This window comes from Ambystoma mexicanum, assembly GCF_040938575.1.
Source record: "Ambystoma mexicanum isolate Mex_15411 chromosome 12 unlocalized genomic scaffold, UKY_AmexF1_1 Mex_chr12_unloc.1, whole genome shotgun sequence".
NCBI classification, from domain to species: Eukaryota; Metazoa; Chordata; class Amphibia; order Caudata; family Ambystomatidae; genus Ambystoma; species Ambystoma mexicanum.
In genome coordinates this window covers 4,656,845-4,680,543 of record NW_027182322.1, presented here as the reverse complement: position 1 = coordinate 4,680,543, position 23,699 = coordinate 4,656,845, and the positions used below count along the sequence as shown (strand labels likewise).

Below are 23,699 nucleotides of genomic sequence, written 5' to 3'. Positions count from 1 at the left end.
CTCCTTCTCTCGGCTTCATACGGGTATCATATCTCCTCAATGTCTCACCCTCACTTCCAACATGTGTAACTTCTTGTTCTCTTTGACGTCTGGGGCATGGGTGGCTACTGCACAGCTCTAGATGTCGCCCACCTGCAAGGTGCTATGGAAAGCACTTTTCCACATTGGACGTGCTATATTAACCCCCTCTCCCCAAATACAATAAAAATAAAGAAATATATGTGCTTCCATAATGTCTACCTTCTAATGTTTCATATGTGTAAGCACATTGTCCTCCTCCTGACCACATTCTAAAACTATGTGCAAATTGTTCCTTCCATAAACTGTCACTTATTTGGCCCTTTATTTATAATGACTGTTATACTCTCTCTCTTTCCGCCACAGTATAAAAAAGCCTAGCACACCTCATGATTGGACTAAGAAATTCCTGTCATTTAGTTGGAAATGATTTTCCCATTATCCCCAAAAACTCCTCACTGTGTCTAAGAACGCTTTTTTTCACAGGACAATACAGATCAGATTGACTTGAAAGGTCCTTTCACGCGACTTCAGAATGCCTCTCATTCCACTAAAATATACGCCAGTGCCTACAATAGCCTAGGACTAGACTATGAGTCCCAATGTAGAAAGACCAAAAGTCCACAGATATGCCTGTTTATTTAAACATCTGTATTATCATCAGCGTGTGACTGTAAAGGCGGGACCTCGCGCTCTCTGTAACGCGCTCCATTGGCAACATCAGTTAAATGTCGTTGGTTCAATCCCTCGCGGATGTTGTTTTTATTCCCATTTGTAACTGGGAAATACTGTCGCTGCAATACATATGTCTTAATCAAGCTAGTGGTTATTGACGTAAATGGCAGTGTTATAATGTTTCATGTAATGCAAATGTCACCACATAATGCGCTCTTAATTAGATTTGGTTGAAATACATTACAGTCACCCGATGAAAAAGTGTGCAAAGAGCATTAAAGAAACAAAAGGTTCATAACAGTAACAGGACATATCGAATTGTTTCAGTCCTCCACAGAGATTGCCAATGTATTAATGGAAATTCTAAAATATCTGCCCAACTGCCGTGACATTGCCTCACCGGAATGCCGTGACTCGGATTCGAACCGAGGTTGCTGCGGCCACAACGCAGAGTACTAACCACTATACGATCACGGCGAGCTACTTGGGCTACTACGATGTGACGTTCCACCTCTGTCATAAGCTGTACTCCATCTGTGATGTCATGTCTCATGTTTGAATTAAAGGTTGGTTGTGATGTTATCCATGAGAAGAAGTGGACACCTGATCCCCAGTCACTTATTTAAGATCTCAATGATCAAGTCAGAATCCAAATGAAAGTCATCAAAGTGGAGCCAATTAGAAATAATATAGTTACACAAACCTGGCAATGGTGTGGCAGCCAGGGCCGATAATGGCCCGCCAGCCTGAGAGCAGGAAAGTGTGAGAGCAGTGATGGTCTTGTGAGAGTTTACAGCTGTTATTGACCCTGTCCCCTTCCATTGCAGAGTTTTCTCCCTATAGGATGTACAGAGGCTCCCTCAGGGGTGCTAATAGTACATTTATTTTTTTGCGCAGGAGAAGTGCTCTTCACCAATTGCACATGCCAAATCACCCGAAGGCCACCACCATAAAATTCAGGCATTCATGTGCATGCGTCCTCCATGTTATGTCCTTATAAAGGGATGCATGTTCATGATGACTCCATGTCACACCTGCATACAAGGATGCATGTTCAGTCCGCCTCGTTCTCTTGGCTTCATACAGTGAATTTATCTCCTCCCTGTCTCACCCTCATGCAGGGATGCATGACCAATGCTCCTTCCCTTCTCGCCCGCATACATGGATGCACGTTCATGTCTCCTCGTTCTCTCGGCTTCATACGGGGATTTTATCTCCTCCCTGTCTCACCCTCAGGAAGGGATGCATGACCAATGCTCCTTCCCGTCTCGCCTGCATACATGGATGCACGTTCACGCCTCCTCCTTCTATCGGCTTCATACGGGGATCATATCTCCTCCCTGTCTCACCCTCATGCAGGGATGCATGACCAATGCTCCTTCCTGTCTCGCCCGCATACATGGATGCACGTTCACGCCTCCTCCTTCTCTCGGCTTCATACAGGGATCATATCTCCTCCCTGTCTCACCCTCATGCAGGGATGCATGACCAATGCTCCTTCCCTTCTCGCCCGCATACATGGATGCACGTTCACGCCTCCTCCTTCTCTCGGCTTCATACGGGGATCATATCTCCTCCCTGTCCCACCCTCATGCAGGGATGCATGACCAATGCTCCTTCCTGTCTCGCCCGCATACATGGATGCACGTTCACGCCTCCTCCTTCTCTCGGCTTCATACGGGGATCATATCTCCTCCCTGTCTCACCCTTATGCAGGGATGCATGACCAATGCTCCTTCCCTTCTCGCCTGCATACATGGATGCACGTTCACGCCTCCTCCTTATCTCGGCTTCATACGGGGATCATATCTCCTCCCTGTCTCACCCTCATGCAGGGATGCATGACCAATGCTCCTTCCTGTCTCGCCCGCATACATGGATGCACGTTCACGCCTCCTCCTTCTCTCGGCTTCATACGGGGATCATATCTCCTCCCTGTCTCACCCTCATGCAGGGATGCATGACCAATGCTCCTTCCCTTCTCGCCTGCATACATGGATGCACGTTCACGCCTCCTCCTTCTCTCGGCTTCATACGGGGATCATATCTCCTCAATGTCTCACCCTCACTTCCAACATGTGTAACTTCTTGTTCTCTTTGACGTCTGGGGCATGGGTGGCTACTGCACAGCTCTAGATGTCGCCCACCTGCAAGGTGCTATGGAAAGCACTTTTCCACATTGGACGTGCTATATTAACCCCCTCTCCCCAAATACAATAAAAATAAAGAAATATATGTGCTTCCATAATGTCTACCTTCTAATGTTTCATATGTGTAAGCACATTGTCCTCCTCCTGACCACATTCTAAAACTATGTGCAAATTGTTCCTTCCATAAACTGTCACTTCCTTGGCCCTTTATTTATAATGACTGTTATACTGTCTCTCTTTCCGCCACAGTATAAAAAAGCCTAGCACACCTCATGATTGGACTAAGAAATTCCTGTCATTTAGTTGGAAATGATTTTCCCATTATCCCCAAAAACTCCTCACTGTGTCTAAGAACGCTTTTTTTCACAGGACAATACAGATCAGATTGACTTGAAAGGTCCTTTCACGCGACTACAGAATGCCTCTCATTCCACTAAAAGATACGCCAGTGCCTACAATAGCCTAGGACTAGACTATGAGTCCCAATGTAGAAAGACCACAAGTCCACAGATATGCCTGTTTATTTAAACATCTGTATTATCATCAGCGTGTGACTGTAAAGGCGGGACCTCGCGCTCTCTGTAACGCGCTCCATTTGCAACATCAGTTAAATGTCGTTGGTTCAATCCCTCGCGGATGTTGTTTTTATTCCCATTTGTAACTGGGAAATACTGTCGCTGCAATACATATGTCTTAATCAAGCTAGTGGTTATTGACGTAAATGGCAGTGTTATAATGTTTCATGTACTGCAAATGTCACCACATAATGTGCTCTTAATTAGATTTGGTTGAAATACATTACAGTCACCCGATGAAAAAGTGTGCAAAGAAACAAAAGGTTCATAACAGTAACAGGACATATCGAATTGTTTCAGTCCTCCACAGAGATTGCCAATGTATTAATGGAAATTCTAAAATATCTGCCCAACTGCTGTGACATTGCCTCACCGCAATGCCGTGACTCGGAATCGAACCGAGGTTGCTGCGGCCACAACGCAGAGTACTAACCACTATACGATCACGGCGAGCTACTTGGGCTGCTACAATGTGACGTTCCACCTCTATCATAAGCTGTACTCCATCTTTGATGTCATGGCTCATGTTTGAATTAAAGGTTGGTTGTGATGTTATCCATGAGAATAAGTGGACACCTGATCCCCAGTCACTTATTTAAGATCTCAATAATCAAGTCAGAATCCAAATGAAAGTCATCAAAGTGGAGCCAATTAGAAATAATATAGTTATACAAACCTGGCAATGGTGCGGCAGCCAGGGCCGATAATGGCCCGCCAGCCTGAGAGCAGGAAAGTGTGAGAGCAGTGATGGTCTTGTGAGAGTTTACAGCTGTTATTGACCCTGTCCCCTTCCATTGCAGAGTTTTCTCCCTATAAGAAGTGCAGAGGCTCCCTCCGGGGTGCTAATAGTACATTTATTTTTTGCGCAGGAGAAGTGCTCTTCACCAATTGCACGTGCCAAATCACCCGAAGGCCACCACCAAAAAATTCAGGCATTCATGTTCATGCGTCCTCCATGTTATGTCCTTATAAAGGGATGCATGTTCATGATGACCCCATGTCACACCTGCATACAAGGATGCATGTTCATGCCGCCTCGTTCTCTTGGCTTCATACAGGGATTTTATCTCCTCCCTGTCTCACCCTCATGCAGGGATGCATGACCAATGCTCCTTCCCTTCTCGCCCGCATACATGGATGCACGTTCATGTCTCCTCGTTCTCTCGGCTTCATACAGGGATTTTATCTCCTCCCTGTCTCACCCTCAGGAAGGGATGCATGACCAATGCTCCTTCCCGTCTCGCCTGCATACATGGATGCACGTTCACGCCTCCTCCTTCTCACGGCTTCATACGGGGATCATATCTCCTCCCTGTCTCACCCTCATGCAGGGATGCATGACCAATGCTCCTTCCTGTCTCGCCCGCATACATGGATGCACGTTCACGCCTCCTCCTTCTCTCGGCTTCATACAGGGATCATATCTCCTCCCTGTCTCACCCTCATGCAGGGATGCATGACCAATGCTCCTTCCCTTCTCGCCTGCATACATGGATGCACCTTCACACCTCCTCCTTCTCACGGCTTCATACGGGGATCATATCTCCTCCCTGTCTCACCCTCATGCAGGGATGCATGACCAATGCTCCTTCCTGTCTCGCCCGCATACATGGATGCACGTTCACGCCTCCTCCTTCTCTCGGCTTCATACGGGGATGATATCTCCTCCCTGTCTCACCCTCATGCAGGGATGCATGACCAATGCTCCTTCCCTTCTCGCCTGCATACATGGATGCACGTTCACGCCTCCTCCTTCTCTCGGCTTCATACGGGGATCATATCTCCTCAATGTCTCACCCTCACTTCCAACATGTGTAACTTCTTGTTCTCTTTCACGTCTGGGGCATAGGTGGCTACTGCACAGCTCTAGATGTCGCCCACCTGCAAGGTGCTATGGAAAGCACTTTTGCACATTGGACGTGCTATATTAACCCCCTCTCCCCAAATACAATAAAAATAAAGAAATATATGTGCTTCCATAATGTCTACCTTCTAATGTTTCATATGTGTAAGCACATTGTCCTCCTCCTGACCACATTCTAAAACTATGTGCAAATTGTTCCTTCCATAAACTGTCACTTCCTTGGCCCTTTATTTATAATGACTGTTATACTCTCTCTCTTTCCGCCACAGTATAAAAAAGCCTAGCACACCTCATGATTGGACTAAGAAATTCCTGTCATTTAGTTGGAAATGATTTTCCCATTATCCCCAAAAACTCCTCACTGTGTCTAAGAACGCTTTTTTTCACAGGACAATACAGATCAGATTGACTTGAAAGGTCCTTTCACGCGACTACAGAATGCCTCTCATTCCACTAAAAGATACGCCTGTGCCTACAATAGCCTAGGACTATACTATGAGTCCCAATGTAGAAAGACCACAAGTCCACAGATATGCCTGTTTATTTAAACATCTGTATTATCATCAGCGTGTGACTGTAAAGGCGGGACCTCGCGCTCTCTGTAACGCGCTCCATTGGCAACATCAGTTAAATGTCGTTGGTTCAATCCCTCGCGGATGTTGTTTTTATTCCCATTTGTAACTGGGAAATACTGTCGCTGCAATACATATGTCTTAATCAAGCTAGTGGTTATTGACGTAAATGGCAGTGTTATAATGTTTCATGTAATGCAAATGTCACCACATAATGCGCTCTTAATTAGATTTGGTTGAAATACATTACAGTCACCCGATGAAAAAGTGTGCAAAGAGCATTAAAGAAACAAAAGGTTCATAACAGTAACAGGACATATCGAATTGTTTCAGTCCTCCACAGAGATTGCCAATGTATTAATGGAAATTCTAAAATATCTGCCCAACTGCCGTGACATTGCCTCACCGGAATGCCGTGACTCGGATTCGAACCGAGGTTGCTGCGGCCACAACGCAGAGTACTAACCACTATACGATCACGGCGAGCTACTTGGGCTACTACGATGTGACGTTCCACCTCTGTCATAAGCTGTACTCCATCTTTGATGTCATGACTCATGTTTGAATTAAAGGTTGGTTGTGATGTTATCCATGAGAATAAGTGGACACCTGATCCCCAGTCACTTATTTAAGATCTCAATAATCAAGTCAGAATCCAAATGAAAGTCATCAAAGTGGAGCCAATTAGAAATAATATAGTTACACAAACCTGGCAATAGTGTGGCAGCCAGGGCCGATAATGGCCCGCCAGCCTGAGAGCAGGAAAGTGTGAGAGCAGTGATGGTCTTGTGAGAGTTTACAGCTATTATTGACCCTGTCCCCTTCCATTGCAGAGTTTTCTCCCTATAGGAAGTACAGAGGCTCCCTCAGGGGTGCTAATAGTACATTTATTTTTTTGCGCAGGAGAAGTGCTCTTCACCAATTGCACGTGCCAAATCACCCGAAGGCCACCACCATAAAATTCAGGCATTCATGTGCATGCGTCCTCCATGTTATGTCCTTATAAAGGGATGCATGTTCATGATGACTCCATGTCACACCTGCATACAAGGATGCATGTTCATGCCGCCTCGTTCTCTTGGCTTCATACAGGGAATTTATCTCCTCCCTGTCTCACCCTCATGCAGGGATGCATGACCAATGCTCCTTCCCTTCTCGCCCGCATACATGGATGCACGTTCATGTCTCCTCGTTCTCTCGGCTTCATACGGGGATTTTATCTCCTCCCTGTCTCACCCTCAGGAAGGGATGCATGACCAATGCTCCTTCCCGTCTCGCCTGCATACATGGATGCACGTTCACGCCTCCTCCTTCTCACGGCTTCATACGGGGATCATATCTCCTCCCTGTCTCACCCTCATGCAGGGATGCATGACCAATGCTCCTTCCTGTCTCGCCCGCATACATGGATGCACGTTCACGCCTCCTCCTTCTCTCGGCTTCATACGGGGATCATATCTCCTCCCTGTCCCACCCTCATGCAGGGATGCATGACCAATGCTCCTTCCTGTCTCGCCCGCATACATGGATGCACGTTCACGCCTCCTCCTTCTCTCGGCTTCATACGGGGATCATATCTCCTCCCTGTCTCACCCTTATGCAGGGATGCATGACCAATGCTCCTTCCCTTCTCGCCTGCATACATGGATGCACGTTCACGCCTCCTCCTTCTCTCGGCTTCATACGGGGATCATATCTCCTCCCTGTCTCACCCTCATGCAGGGATGCATGACCAATGCTCCTTCCTGTCTCGCCCGCATACATGGATGCACGTTCACGCCTCCTCCTTCTCTCGGCTTCATACGGGGATCATATCTCCTCCCTGTCTCACCCTCATGCAGGGATGCATGACCAATGCTCCTTCCCTTCTCGCCTGCATACATGGATGCACGTTCACGCCTCCTCCTTCTCTCGGCTTCATACGGGGATCATATCTCCTCAATGTCTCACCCTCACTTCCAACATGTGTAACTTCTTGTTCTCTTTGACGTCTGGGGCATGGGTGGCTACTGCACAGCTCTAGATGTCGCCCAGCTGCAAGGTGCTATGGAAAGCACTTTTCCACATTGGACGTGCTATATTAACCCCCTCTCCCCAAATACAATAAAAATAAAGAAATATATGTGCTTCCATAATGTCTACCTTCTAATGTTTCATATGTGTAAGCACATTGTCCTCCTCCTGACCACATTCTAAAACTATGTGCAAATTGTTCCTTCCATAAACTGTCACTTCCTTGGCCCTTTATTTATAATGACTGTTATACTGTCTCTCTTTCCGCCACAGTATAAAAAAGCCTAGCACACCTCATGATTGGACTAAGAAATTCCTGTCATTTAGTTGGAAATGATTTTCCCATTATCCCCTAAAACTCCTCACTGTGTCTAAGAACGCTTTTTTTCACAGGACAATACAGATCAGATTGACTTGAAAGGTCCTTTCACGCGACTACAGAATGCCTCTCATTCCACTAAAAGATACGCCAGTGCCTACAATAGCCTAGGACTAGACTATGAGTCCCAATGTAGAAAGACCACAAGTCCACAGTTATGCCTGTTTATTTAAACATCTGTATTATCATCAGCGTGTGACTGTAAAGGCGGGACCTCGCGCTCTCTGTAACGCGCTCCATTGGCAACATCAGTTAAATGTCGTTGGTTCAATCCCTCGCGGATGTTGTTTTTATTCCCATTTGTAACTGGGAAATACTGTCGCTGCAATACATATGTCTTAATCAAGCTAGTGGTTATTGACGTAAATGGCAGTGTTATAATGTTTCATGTACTGCAAATGTCACCACATAATGCGCTCTTAATTAGATTTGGTTGAAATACATTACAGTCACCCGATGAAAAAGTGTGCAAAGAGCATTAAAGAAACAAAAGGTTCATAACAGTAACAGGACATATCGAATTGTTTCAGTCCTCCACAGAGATTGCCAATGTATTAATGGAAATTCTAAAATATCTGCCCAACTGCCGTGACATTGCCTCACTGCAATGCCGTGACTCGGAATCGAACCGAGGTTGCTGCGGCCACAACGCAGAGTACTAACCACTATAGGATCACGGCGAGCTACTTGGGCTGCTACAATGTGACGTTCCACCTCTATCATAAGCTGTACTCCATCTGTGATGTCATGGCTCATGTTTGAATTAAAGGTTGGTTGTGATGTTATCCATGAGAATAAGTGGACACCTGATCCCCAGTCACTTATTTAAGATCTCAATAATCAAGTCAGAATCCAAATGAAAGTCATCAAAGTGGAGCCAATTAGAAATAATATAGTTACACAAACCTGGCAATGGTGCGGCAGCCAAGGCCGATAATGGCCCGCCAGCCTGAGAGCAGGAAAGTGTGAGAGCAGTGATGGTCTTGTGAGAGTTTACAGCTGTTATTGACCCTGTCCCCTTCCATTGCAGAGTTTTCTCCCTATAAGAAGTGCAGAGGCTCCCTCCGGGGTGCTAATAGTACATTTATATTTTTGCGCAGGAGAAGTGCTCTTCACCAATTGCACGTGCCAAATCACCCGAAGGCCACCACCAAAAAATTCAGGCATTCATGTTCATGCGTCCTCCATGTTATGTCCTTATAAAGGGATGCATGTTCATGATGACTCCATGTCACACCTGCATACAAGGATGCATGTTCATGCCGCCTCGTTCTCTTGGCTTCATACAGGGATTTTATCTCCTCCCTGTCTCACCCTCATGCAGGGATGCATGACCAATGCTCCTTCCCTTCTCGCCCGCATACATGGATGCACGTTCATTTCTCCTCGTTCTCTCGGCTTCATACAGGGATTTTATCTCCTCCTTGTCTCACCCTCAGGAAGGGATGCATGACCAATGCTCCTTCCCGTCTCGCCCGCATACATGGATGCACGTTCACGCCTCCTCCTTCTCTCGGCTTCATACGGGGATCATATCTCCTCCCTGTCTCACCCTCATGCAGGAATGCATGACCAATGCTCCTTCCTGTCTTGCCCGCATACATGGATGCACGTTCACGCCTCCTCCTTCTCTCGGCTTCATACGGGGATCATATCTCCTCCCTGTCTCACCCTCATGCAGGGATGCATGACCAATGCTCCTTCCCTTCTCGCCTGCATACATGGATGCACCTTCACGCCTCCTCCTTCTCACGGCTTCATACGGGGATCATATCTCCTCCCTGTCTCACCCTCATGCAGGGATGCATGACCAATGCTCCTTCCTGTCTCGCCCGCATACATGGATGCACGTTCACGCCTCCTCCTTCTCTCGGCTTCATACGGGGATGATATCTCCTCCCTGTCTCACCCTCATGCAGGGATGCATGACCAATGCTCCTTCCCTTCTCGCCTGCATACATGGATGCACGTTCACGCCTCCTCCTTCTCTCGGCTTCATACGGGGATCATATCTCCTCAATGTCTCACCCTCACTTCCAACATGTGTAACTTCTTGTTCTCTTTCACGTCTGGGGCATAGGTGGCTACTGCACAGCTCTAGATGTCGCCCACCTGCAAGGTGCTATGGAAAGCACTTTTGCACATTGGACGTGCTATATTAACCCCCTCTCCCCAAATACAATAAAAATAAAGAAATATATGTGCTTCCATAATGTCTACCTTCTAATGTTTCATATGTGTAAGCACATTGTCCTCCTCCTGACCACATTCTAAAACTATGTGCAAATTGTTCCTTCCATAAACTGTCACTTCCTTGGCCCTTTATTTATAATGACTGTTATACTCTCTCTCTTTCCGCCACAGTATAAAAAAGCCTAGCACACCTCATGATTGGACTAAGAAATTCCTGTCATTTAGTTGGAAATGATTTTCCCATTATCCCCAAAAACTCCTCACTGTGTCTAAGAACGCTTTTATTCACAGGACAATACAGATCAGATTGACTTGAAAGGTCCTTTCACGCGACTACAGAATGCCTCTCATTCCACTAAAAGATACGCCAGTGCCTACAATAGCCTAGGACTAGACTATGAGTCCCAATGTAGAAAGACCACAAGTCCACAGATATGCCTGTTTATTTAAACATCTGTATTATCATCAGCGTGTGACTGTAAAGGCGGGACCTCGCGCTCTCTGTAACGCGCTCCATTGGCAACATCAGTTAAATGTCGTTGGTTCAATCCCTCGCGGATGTTGTTTTTATTCCCATTTGTAACTGGGAAATACTGTCGCTGCAATACATATGTCTTAATCAAGCTAGTGGTTATTGACGTAAATGGCAGTGTTATAATGTTTCATGTAATGCAAATGTCACCACATAATGCGCTCTTAATTAGATTTGGTTGAAATACATTACAGTCACCCGATGAAAAAGTGTGCAAAGAGCATTAAAGAAACAAAAGGTTCATAACAGTAACAGGACATATCGAATTGTTTCAGTCCTCCACAGAGATTGCCAATGTATTAATGGAAATTCTAAAATATCTGCCCAACTGCCGTGACATTGCCTCACCAGAATGCCGTGACTCGGATTCGAACCGAGGTTGCTGCGGCCACAACGCAGAGTACTAACCACTATACAATCACGGCAAGCTACTTGGGCTACTACGATGTGACGTTCCACCTCTGTCATAAGCTGTACTCCATCTGTGATGTCATGACTCATGTTTGAATTAAAGGTTGGTTGTGATGTTATCCATGAGAATAAGTGGACACCTGATCCCCAGTCACTTATTTAAGATCTCAATAATCAAGTCAGAATCCAAATGAAAGTCATCAAAGTGGAGCCAATTAGAAATAATATAGTTACACAAACCTGGCAATGGTGTGGCAGCCAGGGCCGATAATGGCCCGCCAGCCTGAGAGCAGGAAAGTGTGAGAGCAGTGATGGTCTTGTGAGAGTTTACAGCTGTTATTGACCCTGTCCCCTTCCATTGCAGAGTTTTCTCCCTATAGGAAGTACAGAGGCTCCCTCAGGGGTGCTAATAGTACATTTATTTTTTTGCGCAGGAGAAGTGCTCTTCACCAATTGCACGTGCCAAATCACCCGAAGGCCACCACCATAAAATTCAGGCATTCATGTGCATGCGTCCTCCATGTTATGTCCTTATAAAGGGATGCATGTTCATGATGACTCCATGTCACACCTGCATACAAGGATGCATGTTCATGCCGCCTCGTTCTCTTGGCTTCATACAGGGAATTTATCTCCTCCCTGTCTCACCCTCATGCAGGGATGCATGACCAATGCTCCTTCCCTTCTCGCCCGCATACATGGATGCACGTTCATGTCTCCTCGTTCTCTCGGCTTCATACGGGGATTTTATCTCCTCCCTGTCTCACCCTCAGGAAGGGATGCATGACCAATGCTCCTTCCCGTCTCGCCTGCATACATGGATGCACGTTCACGCCTCCTCCTTCTCTCGGCTTCATACGGGGATCATATCTCCTCCCTGTCTCACCCTCATGCAGGGATGCATGACCAATGCTCCTTCCTGTCTCGCCCGCATACATGGATGCACGTTCACGCCTCCTCCTTCTCTCGGCTTCATACAGGGATCATATCTCCTCCCTGTCTCACCCTCATGCAGGGATGCATGACCAATGCTCCTTCCCTTCTCGCCCGCATACATGGATGCACGTTCACGCCTCCTCCTTCTCTCGGCTTCATACGGGGATCATATCTCCTCCCTGTCCCACCCTCATGCAGGGATGCATGACCAATGCTCCTTCCTGTCTCGCCCGCATACATGGATGCACGTTCACGCCTCCTCCTTCTCTCGGCTTCATACGGGGATCATATCTCCTCCCTGTCTCACCCTTATGCAGGGATGCATGACCAATGCTCCTTCCCTTCTCGCCTGCATACATGGATGCACGTTCACGCCTCCTCCTTCTCTCGGCTTCATACGGGGATCATATCTCCTCCCTGTCTCACCCTCATGCAGGGATGCATGACCAATGCTCCTTCCTGTCTCGCCCGCATACATGGATGCACGTTCACGCCTCCTCCTTCTCTCGGCTTCATACGGGGATCATATCTCCTCCCTGTCTCACCCTCACTTCCAACATGTGTAACTTCTTGTTCTCTTTGACGTCTGGGGCATGGGTGGCTACTGCACAGCTCTAGATGTCGCCCACCTGCAAGGTGCTATGGAAAGCACTTTTCCACATTGGACGTGCTATATTAACCCCCTCTCCCCAAATACAATAAAAATAAAGAAATATATGTGCTTCCATAATGTCTACCTTCTAATGTTTCATATGTGTAAGCACATTGTCCTCCTCCTGACCACATTCTAAAACTATGTGCAAATTGTTCCTTCCATAAACTGTCACTTCCTTGGCCCTTTATTTATAATGACTGTTATACTGTCTCTCTTTCCGCCACAGTATAAAAAAGTCTAGCACACCTCATGATTGGACTAAGAAATTCCTGTCATTTAGTTGGAAATGATTTTCCCATTATCCCCAAAAACTCCTCACTGTGTCTAAGAACGCTTTTTTTCACAGGACAATACAGATCAGATTGACTTGAAAGGTCCTTTCACGCGACTACAGAATGCCTCTCATTCCACTAAAAGATACGCCAGTGCCTACAATAGCCTAGGACTAGACTATGAGTCCCAATGTAGAAAGACCACAAGTCCACAGATATGCCTGTTTATTTAAACATCTGTATTATCATCAGCGTGTGACTGTAAAGGCGGGACCTCGCGCTCTCTGTAACGCGCTCCATTGGCAACATCAGTTAAATGTCGTTGGTTCAATCCCTCGCGGATGTTGTTTTTATTCCCATTTGTAACTGGGAAATACTGTCGCTGCAATACATATGTCTTAATCAAGCTAGTGGTTATTGACGTAAATGGCAGTGTTATAATGTTTCATGTACTGCAAATGTCACCACATAATGCGCTCTTAATTAGATTTGGTTGAAATACATTACAGTCACCCGATGAAAAAGTGTGCAAAGAGCATTAAAGAAACAAAAGGTTCATAACAGTAACAGGACATATCGAATTGTTTCAGTCCTCCACAGAGATTGCCAATGTATTAATGGAAATTCTAAAATATCTGCCCAACTGCTGTGACATTGCCTCACCGCAATGCCGTGACTCGGAATCGAACCGAGGTTGCTGCGGCCACAACGCAGAGTACTAACCACTATACGATCATGGCGAGCTACTTGGGCTGCTACAATGTGACGTTCCACCTCTATCATAAGCTGTACTCCATCTGTGATGTCATGGCTCATGTTTGAATTAAAGGTTGGTTGTGATGTTATCCATGAGAATAAGTGGACACCTGATCCCCAGTCACTTATTTAAGATCTCAATAATCAAGTCAGAATCCAAATGAAAGTCATCAAAGTGGAGCCAATTAGAAATAATATAGTTACACAAACCTGGCAATGGTGCGGCAGCCAAGGCCGATAATGGCCCGCCAGCCTGAGAGCAGGAAAGTGTGAGAGCAGTGATGGTCTTGTGAGAGTTTACAGCTGTTATTGACCCTGTCCCCTTCCATTGCAGAGTTTTCTCCCTATAAGAAGTGCAGAGGCTCCCTCCGGGGTGCTAATAGTACATTTATTTTTTTGCGCAGGAGAAGTGCTCTTCACCAATTGCACGTGCCAAATCACCCGAAGGCCACCACCAAAAAATTCAGGCATTCATGTTCATGCGTCCTCCATGTTATGTCCTTATAAAGGGATGCATGTTCATGATGACTCCATGTCACACCTGCATACAAGGATGCATGTTCATGCCGCCTCGTTCTCTTGGCTTCATACAGGGATTTTATCTCCTCCCTGTCTCACCCTCATGCAGGGATGCATGACCAATGCTCCTTCCCTTCTCGCCCGCATACATGGATGCACGTTCATGTCTCCTCGTTCTCTCGGCTTCATACAGGGATTTTATCTCCTCCCTGTCTCACCCTCAGGAAGGGATGCATGACCAATGCTCCTTCCCGTCTCGCCCGCATACATGGATGCCCGTTCACACCTCCTCCTTCTCTCGGCTTCATACGGGGATCATATCTCCTCCCTGTCTCACCCTCATGCAGGGATGCATGACCAATGCTCCTTCCTGTCTCGCCCGCATACATGGATGCACGTTCACGCCTCCTCCTTCTCTCGGCTTCATACGGGGATCATATCTCCTCCCTGTCTCACCCTCATGCAGGGATGCATGACCAATGCTCCTTCCCTTCTCGCCTGCATACATGGATGCACCTTCACGCCTCCTCCTTCTCACGGCTTCATACGGGGATCATATCTCCTCCCTGTCTCACCCTCATGCAGGGATGCATGACCAATGCTCCTTCCTGTCTCGCCCGCATACATGGATGCACGTTCACGCCTCCTCCTTCTCTCGGCTTCATACGGGGATGATATCTCCTCCCTGTCTCACCCTCATGCAGGGATGCATGACCAATGCTCCTTCCCTTCTCGCCTGCATACATGGATGCACGTTCACGCCTCCTCCTTCTCTCGGCTTCATACGGGGATCATATCTCCTCAATGTCTCACCCTCACTTCCAACATGTGTAACTTCTTGTTCTCTTTCACGTCTGGGGCATAGGTGGCTACTGCACAGCTCTAGATGTCGCCCACCTGCAAGGTGCTATGGAAAGCACTTTTGCACATTGGACGTGCTATATTAACCCCCTCTCCCCAAATACAATAAAAATAAAGAAATATATGTGCTTCCATAATGTCTAACTTCTAATGTTTCATATGTGTAAGCACATTGTCCTCCTCCTGACCACATTCTAAAACTATGTGCAAATTGTTCCTTCCATAAACTGTCACTTCCTTGGCCCTTTATTTATAATGACTGTTATACTGTCTCTCTTTCCGCCACAGTATAAAAAAGCCTAGCACACCTCATGATTGGACTAAGAAATTCCTGTCATTTAGTTGGAAATGATTTTCCCATTATCCCCAAAAACTCCTCACTGTGTCTAAGAACGCTTTTTTTCACAGGACAATACAGATCAGATTGACTTGAAAGGTCCTTTCACGCGACTACAGAATGCCTCTCATTCCACTAAAAGATACGCCAGTGCCTATAATAGCCTAGGACTAGACTATGAGTCCCAATGTAGAAAGACCACAAGTCCACAGATATGCCTGTTTATTTAAACATCTGTATTATCATCAGCGTGTGACTGCAAAGGCGGGACCTCGCGCTCTCTGTAACGCGCTCCATTGGCAACATCAGTTAAATGTCGTTGGTTCAATCCCTCGCGGATGTTGTTTTTATTCCCATTTGTAACTGGGAAATACTGTCGCTGCAATACATATGTCTTAATCAAGCTAGTGGTTATTGACGTAAATGGCAGTGTTATAATGTTTCATGTACTGCAAATGTCACCACATAATGCGCTCTTAATTAGATTTGGTTGAAATACATTACAGTCACCCGATGAAAAAGTGTGCAAAGAGCATTAAAGAAACAAAAGGTTCATAACAGTAACAGGACATATCGAATTGTTTCAGTCCTCCACAGAGATTGCCAATGTATTAATGGAAATTCTAAAATATCTGCCCAACTGCCGTGACATTGCCTCACTGCAATGCCGTGACTCGGATTCGAACCGAGGTTGCTGCGGCCACAACGCAGAGTACTAACCACTATACGATCACGGCGAGCTACTTGGGCTGCTACAATGTGACGTTCCACCTCTATCATAAGCTGTACTCCATCTGTGATGTCATGACTCATGTTTGAATTAAAGGTTGGTTGTGATGTTATCCATGAGAATAAGTGGACACCTGATCCCCAGTCACTTATTTAAGATCTCAATAATCAAGTCAGAATCCAAATGAAAGTCATCAAAGTGGAGCCAATTAGAAATAATATAGTTACACAAACCTGGCAATGGTGCGGCAGCCAGGGCCGATAATGGCCCGCCAGCCTGAGAGCAGGAAAGTGTGAGAGCAGTGATGGTCTTGTGAGAGTTTACAGCTGTTATTGACCCTGTCCCCTTCCATTGCAGAATTTTCTCCCTATAAGAAGTGCAGAGGCTCCCTCCGGGGTGCTAATAGTACATTTATTTTTTTGCGCAGGAGAAGTGCTCTTCACCAATTGCACGTGCCAAATCACCCGAAGGCCACCACCATAAAATTCAGGCATTCATGTTCATGCGTCCTCCATGTTATGTCCTTATAAAGGGATGCATGTTCATGATGACTCCATGTCACACCTGCATACAAGGATGCATGTTCATGCCGCCTCGTTCTCTTGGCTTCATACAGGGATTTTATCTCCTCCCTGTCTCACCCTCATGCAGGGATGCATGACCAATGCTCCTTCCCTTCTCGCCCGCATACATGGATGCACGTTCATGTCTCCTCGTTCTCTCGGCTTCATACGGGGATTTTATCTCCTCCCTGTCTCACCCTCAGGAAGGGATGCATGACCAATGCTCCTTCCCGTCTCGCCTGCATACATGGATGCACGTTCACGCCTCCTCCTTCTCTCGGCTTCATACGGGGATCATATCTCCTCCCTGTCTCACCCTCATGCAGGGATGCATGACCAATGCTCCTTCCTGTCTCGCCCGCATACATGGATGCATGTTCACGCCTCCTCCTTCTCTCGGCTTCATACAGGGATCATATCTCCTCCCTGTCTCACCCTCATGCAGGGATGCATGACCAATGCTCCTTCCCTTCTCGCCTGCATACATGGATGCACGTTCACGCCTCCTCCTTCTCTCGGCTTCATACGGGGATCATATCTCCTCCCTGTCTCACCCTCATGCAGGGATGCATGACCAATGCTCCTTCCTGTCTCGCCCGCATACATGGATGCACGTTCACGCCTCCTCCTTCTCTCGGCTTCATACGGGGATCATATCTCCTCCCTGTCTCACCCTCATGCAGGGATGCATGACCAATGCTCCTTCCCTTCTCGCCTGCATACATGGATGCACGTTCACGCCTCCTCCTTCTCTCGGCTTCATACGGGGATCATATCTCCTCAATGTCTCACCCTCACTTCCAACATGTGTAACTTCTTGTTCTCTTTCACGTCTGGGGCATGGGTGGCTACTGCACAGCTCTAGATGTCGCCCACCTGCAAGGTGCTATGGAAAGCACTTTTCCACATTGGACGTGCTATATTAACCCCCTCTCCCCAAATACAATAAAAATAAAGAAATATATGTGCTTCCATAATGTCTACCTTCTAATGTTTCATATGTGTAAGCACATTGTCCTCCTCCTGACCACATTCTAAAACTATGTGCAAATTGTTCCTTCCATAAACTGTCACTTCCTTGGCCCTTTATTTATAATGACTGTTATACTGTCTCTCTTTCCGCCACAGTATAAAAAAGCCTAGCACACCTCATGATTGGACTAAGAAATTCCTGTCATTTAGTTGGAAATGATTTTCCCATTATCCCCAAAAACTCCTCACTGTGTCTAAGAACGCTTTTTTTCACAGGACAATACAGATCAGATTGACTTGAAAGGTCCTTTCACGCGACTACAGAATGCCTCTCATTCCACTAAAAGATACGCCAGTGCCTACAATAGCCTAGGACTAGACTATGAGTCCCAATGTAGAAAGACCACAAGTCCACAGATATGCCTGTTTATTTAAACATCTGTATTATCATCAGCGTGTGACTGTAAAGGCGGGACCTCGCGCTCTCTGTAACGCGCTCCATTGGCAACATCAGTTAAATGTCGTTGGTTCAATCCCTCGCGGATGTTGTTTTTATTCCCATTTGTAACTGGGAAATACTGTCGCTGCAATACATATGTCTTAATCAAGCTAGTGGTTATTGACGTAAATGGCAGTGTTATAATGTTTCATGTACTGCAAATGTCACCACATAATGCGCTCTTAATTAGATTTGGTTGAAATAAATTACAGTCACTCGATGAAAAAGTGTGCAAAGAGCATTAAAGAAACAAAAGGTTCATAACAGTAACAGGACATATCGAATTGTTTCAGTCCTCCACAGAGATTGCCAATGTATTAATGGAAATTCTAAAATATCTGCCCAACTGCCGTGACATTGCCTCACTGCTATGCCGTGATTCGGATCCGATTCGAGGTTGCTGCGGCCACAACGCAGAGTACTAACCACTATACGATCACGGTGAGCTACTTGGGCTGCTACAATGTGACGTTCCACCTCTATCATAAGCTGTACTCCATCTGTGATGTCATGACTCATGTTTGAATTAAAGGTTGGTTGTGATGTTATCCATGAGAATAAGTGGACACCTGATCCCCAGTCACTTATTTAAGATCTCAATAATCAAGTCAGAATCCAAATGAAAGTCATCAAAGTGGAGCCAATTAGAAATAATATAGTTACACAAACCTGGCAATGGTGCGGCAGCCAGGGCCGATAATGGCCCGCCAGCCTGAGAGCAGGAAAGTGTGAGAGCAGTGATGGTCTTGTGAGAGTTTACAGCTGTTATTGACCCTGTCCCCTTCCATTGCAGAGTTTTCTCCCTATAAGAAGTGCAGAGGCTCCCTCCGGGGTGCTAATAGTACATTTATTTTTTTGCGCAGGAGAAGTGCTCTTCACCAATTGCACGTGCCAAATCACCCGAAGGCCACCACCATAAAATTCAGGCATTCATGTTCATGCGTCCTCCATGTTATGTCCTTATAAAGGGATGCATGTTCATGATGACTCCATGTCACACCTGCATACAAGGATGCATGTTCATGCCGCCTCGTTCTCTTGGCTTCATACAGGGATTTTATCTCCTCCCTGTCTCACCCTCATGCAGGGATGCATGACCAATGCTCCTTCCCTTCTCGCCCGCATACATGGATGCACGTTCATGTCTCCTCGTTCTCTCGGCTTCATACGGGGATTTTATCTCCTCCCTGTCTCACCCTCAGGAAGGGATGCATGACCAATGCTCCTTCCCGTCTCGCCCGCATACATGGATGCACGTTCACGCCTCCTCCTTCTCTCGGCTTCATACGGGGATCATATCTCCTCCCTGTCTCACCCTCATGCAGGGATGCATGACCAATGCTCCTTCCTGTCTCGCCCGCATACATGGATGCACGTTCACGCCTCCTCCTTCTCTCGGCTTCATACGGGGATCATATCTCCTCCCTGTCTCACCCTCATGCAGGGATGCATGACCAATGCTCCTTCCCTTCTCGCCTGCATACATGGATGCACGTCACGCCTCCTCCTTCTCTCGGCTTCATACGGAGATCATATCTCCTCCCTGTCTCACCCTCATGCAGGGATGCATGACCAATGCTCCTTCCTGTCTCGCCCGCATACATGGATGCATGTTCACGCCTCCTCCTTCTCTCGGCTTCATACAGGAATCATATCTCCTCCCATGTCTCACCCTCATGCAGGGATGCATGACCAATGCTCCTTCCCTTCTCGCCTGCATAAATGGGTCCACGTTCACGCCTCCTCCTTCTCTCGGCTTCATACGGGGATCATATCTCCTCAATGTCTCACCCTCACTTCCAACATGTGTAACTTCTTGTTCTCTTTGACATCTGGGGCATGGGTGGCTACTGCAAAGCTCTAGATGTCGCCCACCTGCAAGGTGCTATGGAAAGCACTTTTCCACATTGGACGTGCTATATTAACCCCCTCTCCCCAAATACAATAAAAATAAAGAAATATATGTGCTTCCATAATGTCTACCTTCTAATGTTTCATATGTGTAAGCACATTGTCCTCCTCCTGACCACATTCTAAAACTATGTGCAAATTGTTCCTTCCATAAACTGTCACTTCCTTGGCCCTTTATTTATAATGACTGTTATACTCTCTCTCTTTCCGCCACAGTATAAAAAAGCCTAGCACACCTCATGATTGGACTAAGAAATTCCTGTCATTTAGTTGGAAATGATTTTCCCATTATCCCCAAAAACTCCTCACTGTGTCTAAGAACGCTTTTTTTCACAGGACAATACAGATCAGATTGACTTGAAAGGTCCTTTCACGCGACTACAGAATGCCTCTCATTCCACTAAAAGATACGCCAGTGCCTACAATAGCCTAGGACTAGACTATGAGTCCCAATGTAGAAAGACCACACGTCCACAGATATGCCTGTTTATTTAAACATCTGTATTATCATCAGCGTGTGACTGTAAAGGCGGGACCTCGCGCTCTCTGTAACGCGCTCCATTGGCAACATCAGTTAAATGTCGTTGGTTCAATCCCTCGCGGATGTTGTTTTTATTCCCATTTGTAACTGGGAAATACTGTCGCTGCAATACATATGTCTTAATCAAGCTAGTGGTTATTGACGTAAATGGCAGTGTTATAATGTTTCATGTACTGCAAATGTCACCACATAATGCGCTCTTAATTAGATTTGGTTGAAATACATTACAGTCACCCGATGAAAAAGTGTGCAAAGAGCATTAAAGAAACAAAAGGTTCATAACAGTAACAGGACATATCGAATTGTTTCAGTCCTCCACAGAGATTGCCAATGTATTAATGGAAATTCTAAAATATCTGCCCAACTGCCGTGACATTGCCTCACCGCATTGCCGTGATTCGGATTCGATTCGATTCGAGGTTGCTGCGGCCACAACGCAGAGTACTAACCACTATAAGATCACAGTGAGCTACTTGGGCTGCTACAATGTGACGTTCCACCTCTATCATAAGCTGTACTCCATCTGTGATGTCATGACTCATGTTTGAATTAAAGGTTGGTTGTGATGTTAACACCTGATCCCCAGTCACTTATTTAAGATCTCAATAATCAAGTCAGAATCCAAATGAAAGTCATCAAAGTGGAGCCAATTAGAAATAATATAGTTACACAAACCTGGCAATGGTGCGGCAGCCAGGGCCGATAATGGCCCGCCAGCCTGAGAGCAGGAAAGTGTGAGAGCAGTGATGGTCTTGTGAGAGTTTACAGCTGTTATTGACCCTGTCCCCTTCCATTGCAGAGTTTTCTCCCTATAGGAAGTGCAGAGGCTCCCTCCGGGGTGCTAATAGTACATTTATTTTTTTGCGCAGGAGAAGTGCTCTTCACCAATTGCACGTGCCAAATCACCCAAAGGCCACCACCATAAAATTCAGGCATTCATGTTCATGCGTCCTCCATGTTATGTCCTTATAAAGGGATGCATGTTCATGATGACTCCATGTCACACCTGCATACAAGGATGCATGTTCATGCCGCCTCGTTCTCTTGGCTTCATACAGGGATTTTATCTCCTCCCTGTCTCACCCTCATGCAGGGATGCATGACCTATGCTCCTTCCCTTCTCGCCCGCATACATGGATGCACGTTCATGTCTCCTCGTTCTCTCGGCTTCATACGGGGATTTTATCTCCTCCCTGTCTCACCCTCAGGAAGGGATGCATGACCAATGCTCCTTCCCGTCTCGCCTGCATACATGGATGCACGTTCACGCCTCCTCCTTCTCTCGGCTTCATACGGGGATCATATCTCCTCCCTGTCTCACCCTCATGCAGGGATGCATGACCAATGCTCCTTCCTGTCTCGCCCGCATACATGGATGCACGTTCACGCCTCCTCCTTCTCTCGGCTTCATACAGGGATCATATCTCCTCCCTGTCTCACCCTCATGCAGGGATGCATGACCAATGCTCCTTCCCTTCTCGCCTGCATACATGGATGCACGTTCACGCCTCCTCCTTCTCTCGGCTTCATACGGGGATCATATCTCCTCCCTGTCTCACCCTCATGCAGGGATGCATGACCAATGCTCCTTCCTGTCTCGCCTCCATACATGGATGCACGTTCACGCCTCCTCCTTCTCTCGACTTCATACGGGGATCATATCTCCTCCCTGTCTCACCCTCATGCAGGGATGCATGACCAATGCTCCTTCCCTTCTCGCATGCATACATGGATGCACGTTCACGCCTCCTCCTTCTCTCGGCTTCATACGGGGATCATATCTCCTCAATGTCTCACCCTCACTTCCAACATGTGTAACTTCTTGTTCTCTTTGACGTCTGGGGCATGGGTGGCTACTGCACAGCTCTAGATGTCGCCCACCTGCAAGGTGCTATGGTAAGCACTTTTCCACATTGGACGTGCTATATTAACCCCCTCTCCCCAAATACAATAAAAATAAAGAAATATATGTGCTTCCATAATGTCTACCTTCTAATGTTTCATATGTGTAAGCACATTGTCCTCCTCCTGACCACATTCTAAAACTATGTGCAAATTGTTCCTTCCATAAACTGTCACTTCCTTGGCCCTTTATTTATAATGACTGTTATACTCTCTCTCTTTCCGCCACAGTATAAAAAAGCCTAGCACACCTCATGATTGGACTAAGAAATTCCTGTCATTTAGTTGGAAATGATTTTCCCATTATCCCCAAAAACTCCTCACTGTGTCTAAGAACGCTTTTTTTCACAGGACAATACAGATCAGATTGACTTGAAAGGTCCTTTCACGCGACTACAGAATGCCTCTCATTCCACTAAAAGATACGCCAGTGCCTACAATAGCCTAGGACTAGACTATGACTCCCAATGTAGAAAGACCACAAGTCCACAGATATGCCTGTTTATTTAAACATCTGTATTATCATCAGCGTGTGACTGTAAAGGCGGGACCTCGCGCTCTCTGTAACGCGCTCCATTGGCAACATCAGTTAAATGTCGTTGGTTCAATCCCTCGCGGATGTTGTTTTTATTCCCATTTGTAACTGGGAAATACTGTCGCTGCAATACATATGTCTTAATCAAGTTGTGGTTATTGACGTAAATGGCAGTGTTATAATGTTTCATGTACTGCAAATGTCACCACATAATGCGCTCTTAATTAGATTTGGTTGAAATACATTACAGTCACCCGATGAAAAAGTGTGCAAAGAGCATTAAAGAAACAAAAGGTTCATAACAGTAACAGGACATATCGAATTGTTT

General features: G+C 46.3%; 6 non-coding genes across 6 annotated transcripts; all 6 read right to left on the bottom strand.

Annotated features, from left to right (window-relative positions):
• Positions 1 to 1,098: 1,098 nt before the first annotated feature.
• Positions 1,099 to 1,170, bottom strand: TRNAH-GUG (transfer RNA histidin (anticodon GUG)). Its single transcript has one exon. It is a non-coding gene; the product is annotated as a tRNA-His (tRNA).
• A 2,626-nt stretch (positions 1,171 to 3,796) lies between these two features.
• On the bottom strand, positions 3,797 to 3,868 carry TRNAH-GUG (transfer RNA histidin (anticodon GUG)). Its single transcript has one exon. It is a non-coding gene; the product is annotated as a tRNA-His (tRNA).
• Positions 3,869 to 6,265: 2,397 nt separating this feature from the next.
• Positions 6,266 to 6,337, bottom strand: TRNAH-GUG (transfer RNA histidin (anticodon GUG)). Its single transcript has one exon. It is a non-coding gene; the product is annotated as a tRNA-His (tRNA).
• Positions 6,338 to 11,324: 4,987 nt separating this feature from the next.
• Positions 11,325 to 11,396, bottom strand: TRNAH-GUG (transfer RNA histidin (anticodon GUG)). Its single transcript has one exon. It is a non-coding gene; the product is annotated as a tRNA-His (tRNA).
• A 2,517-nt stretch (positions 11,397 to 13,913) lies between these two features.
• On the bottom strand, positions 13,914 to 13,985 carry TRNAH-GUG (transfer RNA histidin (anticodon GUG)). Its single transcript has one exon. It is a non-coding gene; the product is annotated as a tRNA-His (tRNA).
• A 2,398-nt stretch (positions 13,986 to 16,383) lies between these two features.
• TRNAH-GUG (transfer RNA histidin (anticodon GUG)) lies at positions 16,384 to 16,455 on the bottom strand. Its single transcript has one exon. It is a non-coding gene; the product is annotated as a tRNA-His (tRNA).
• Between the last annotated feature and the right edge of the window lie 7,244 nt (positions 16,456 to 23,699).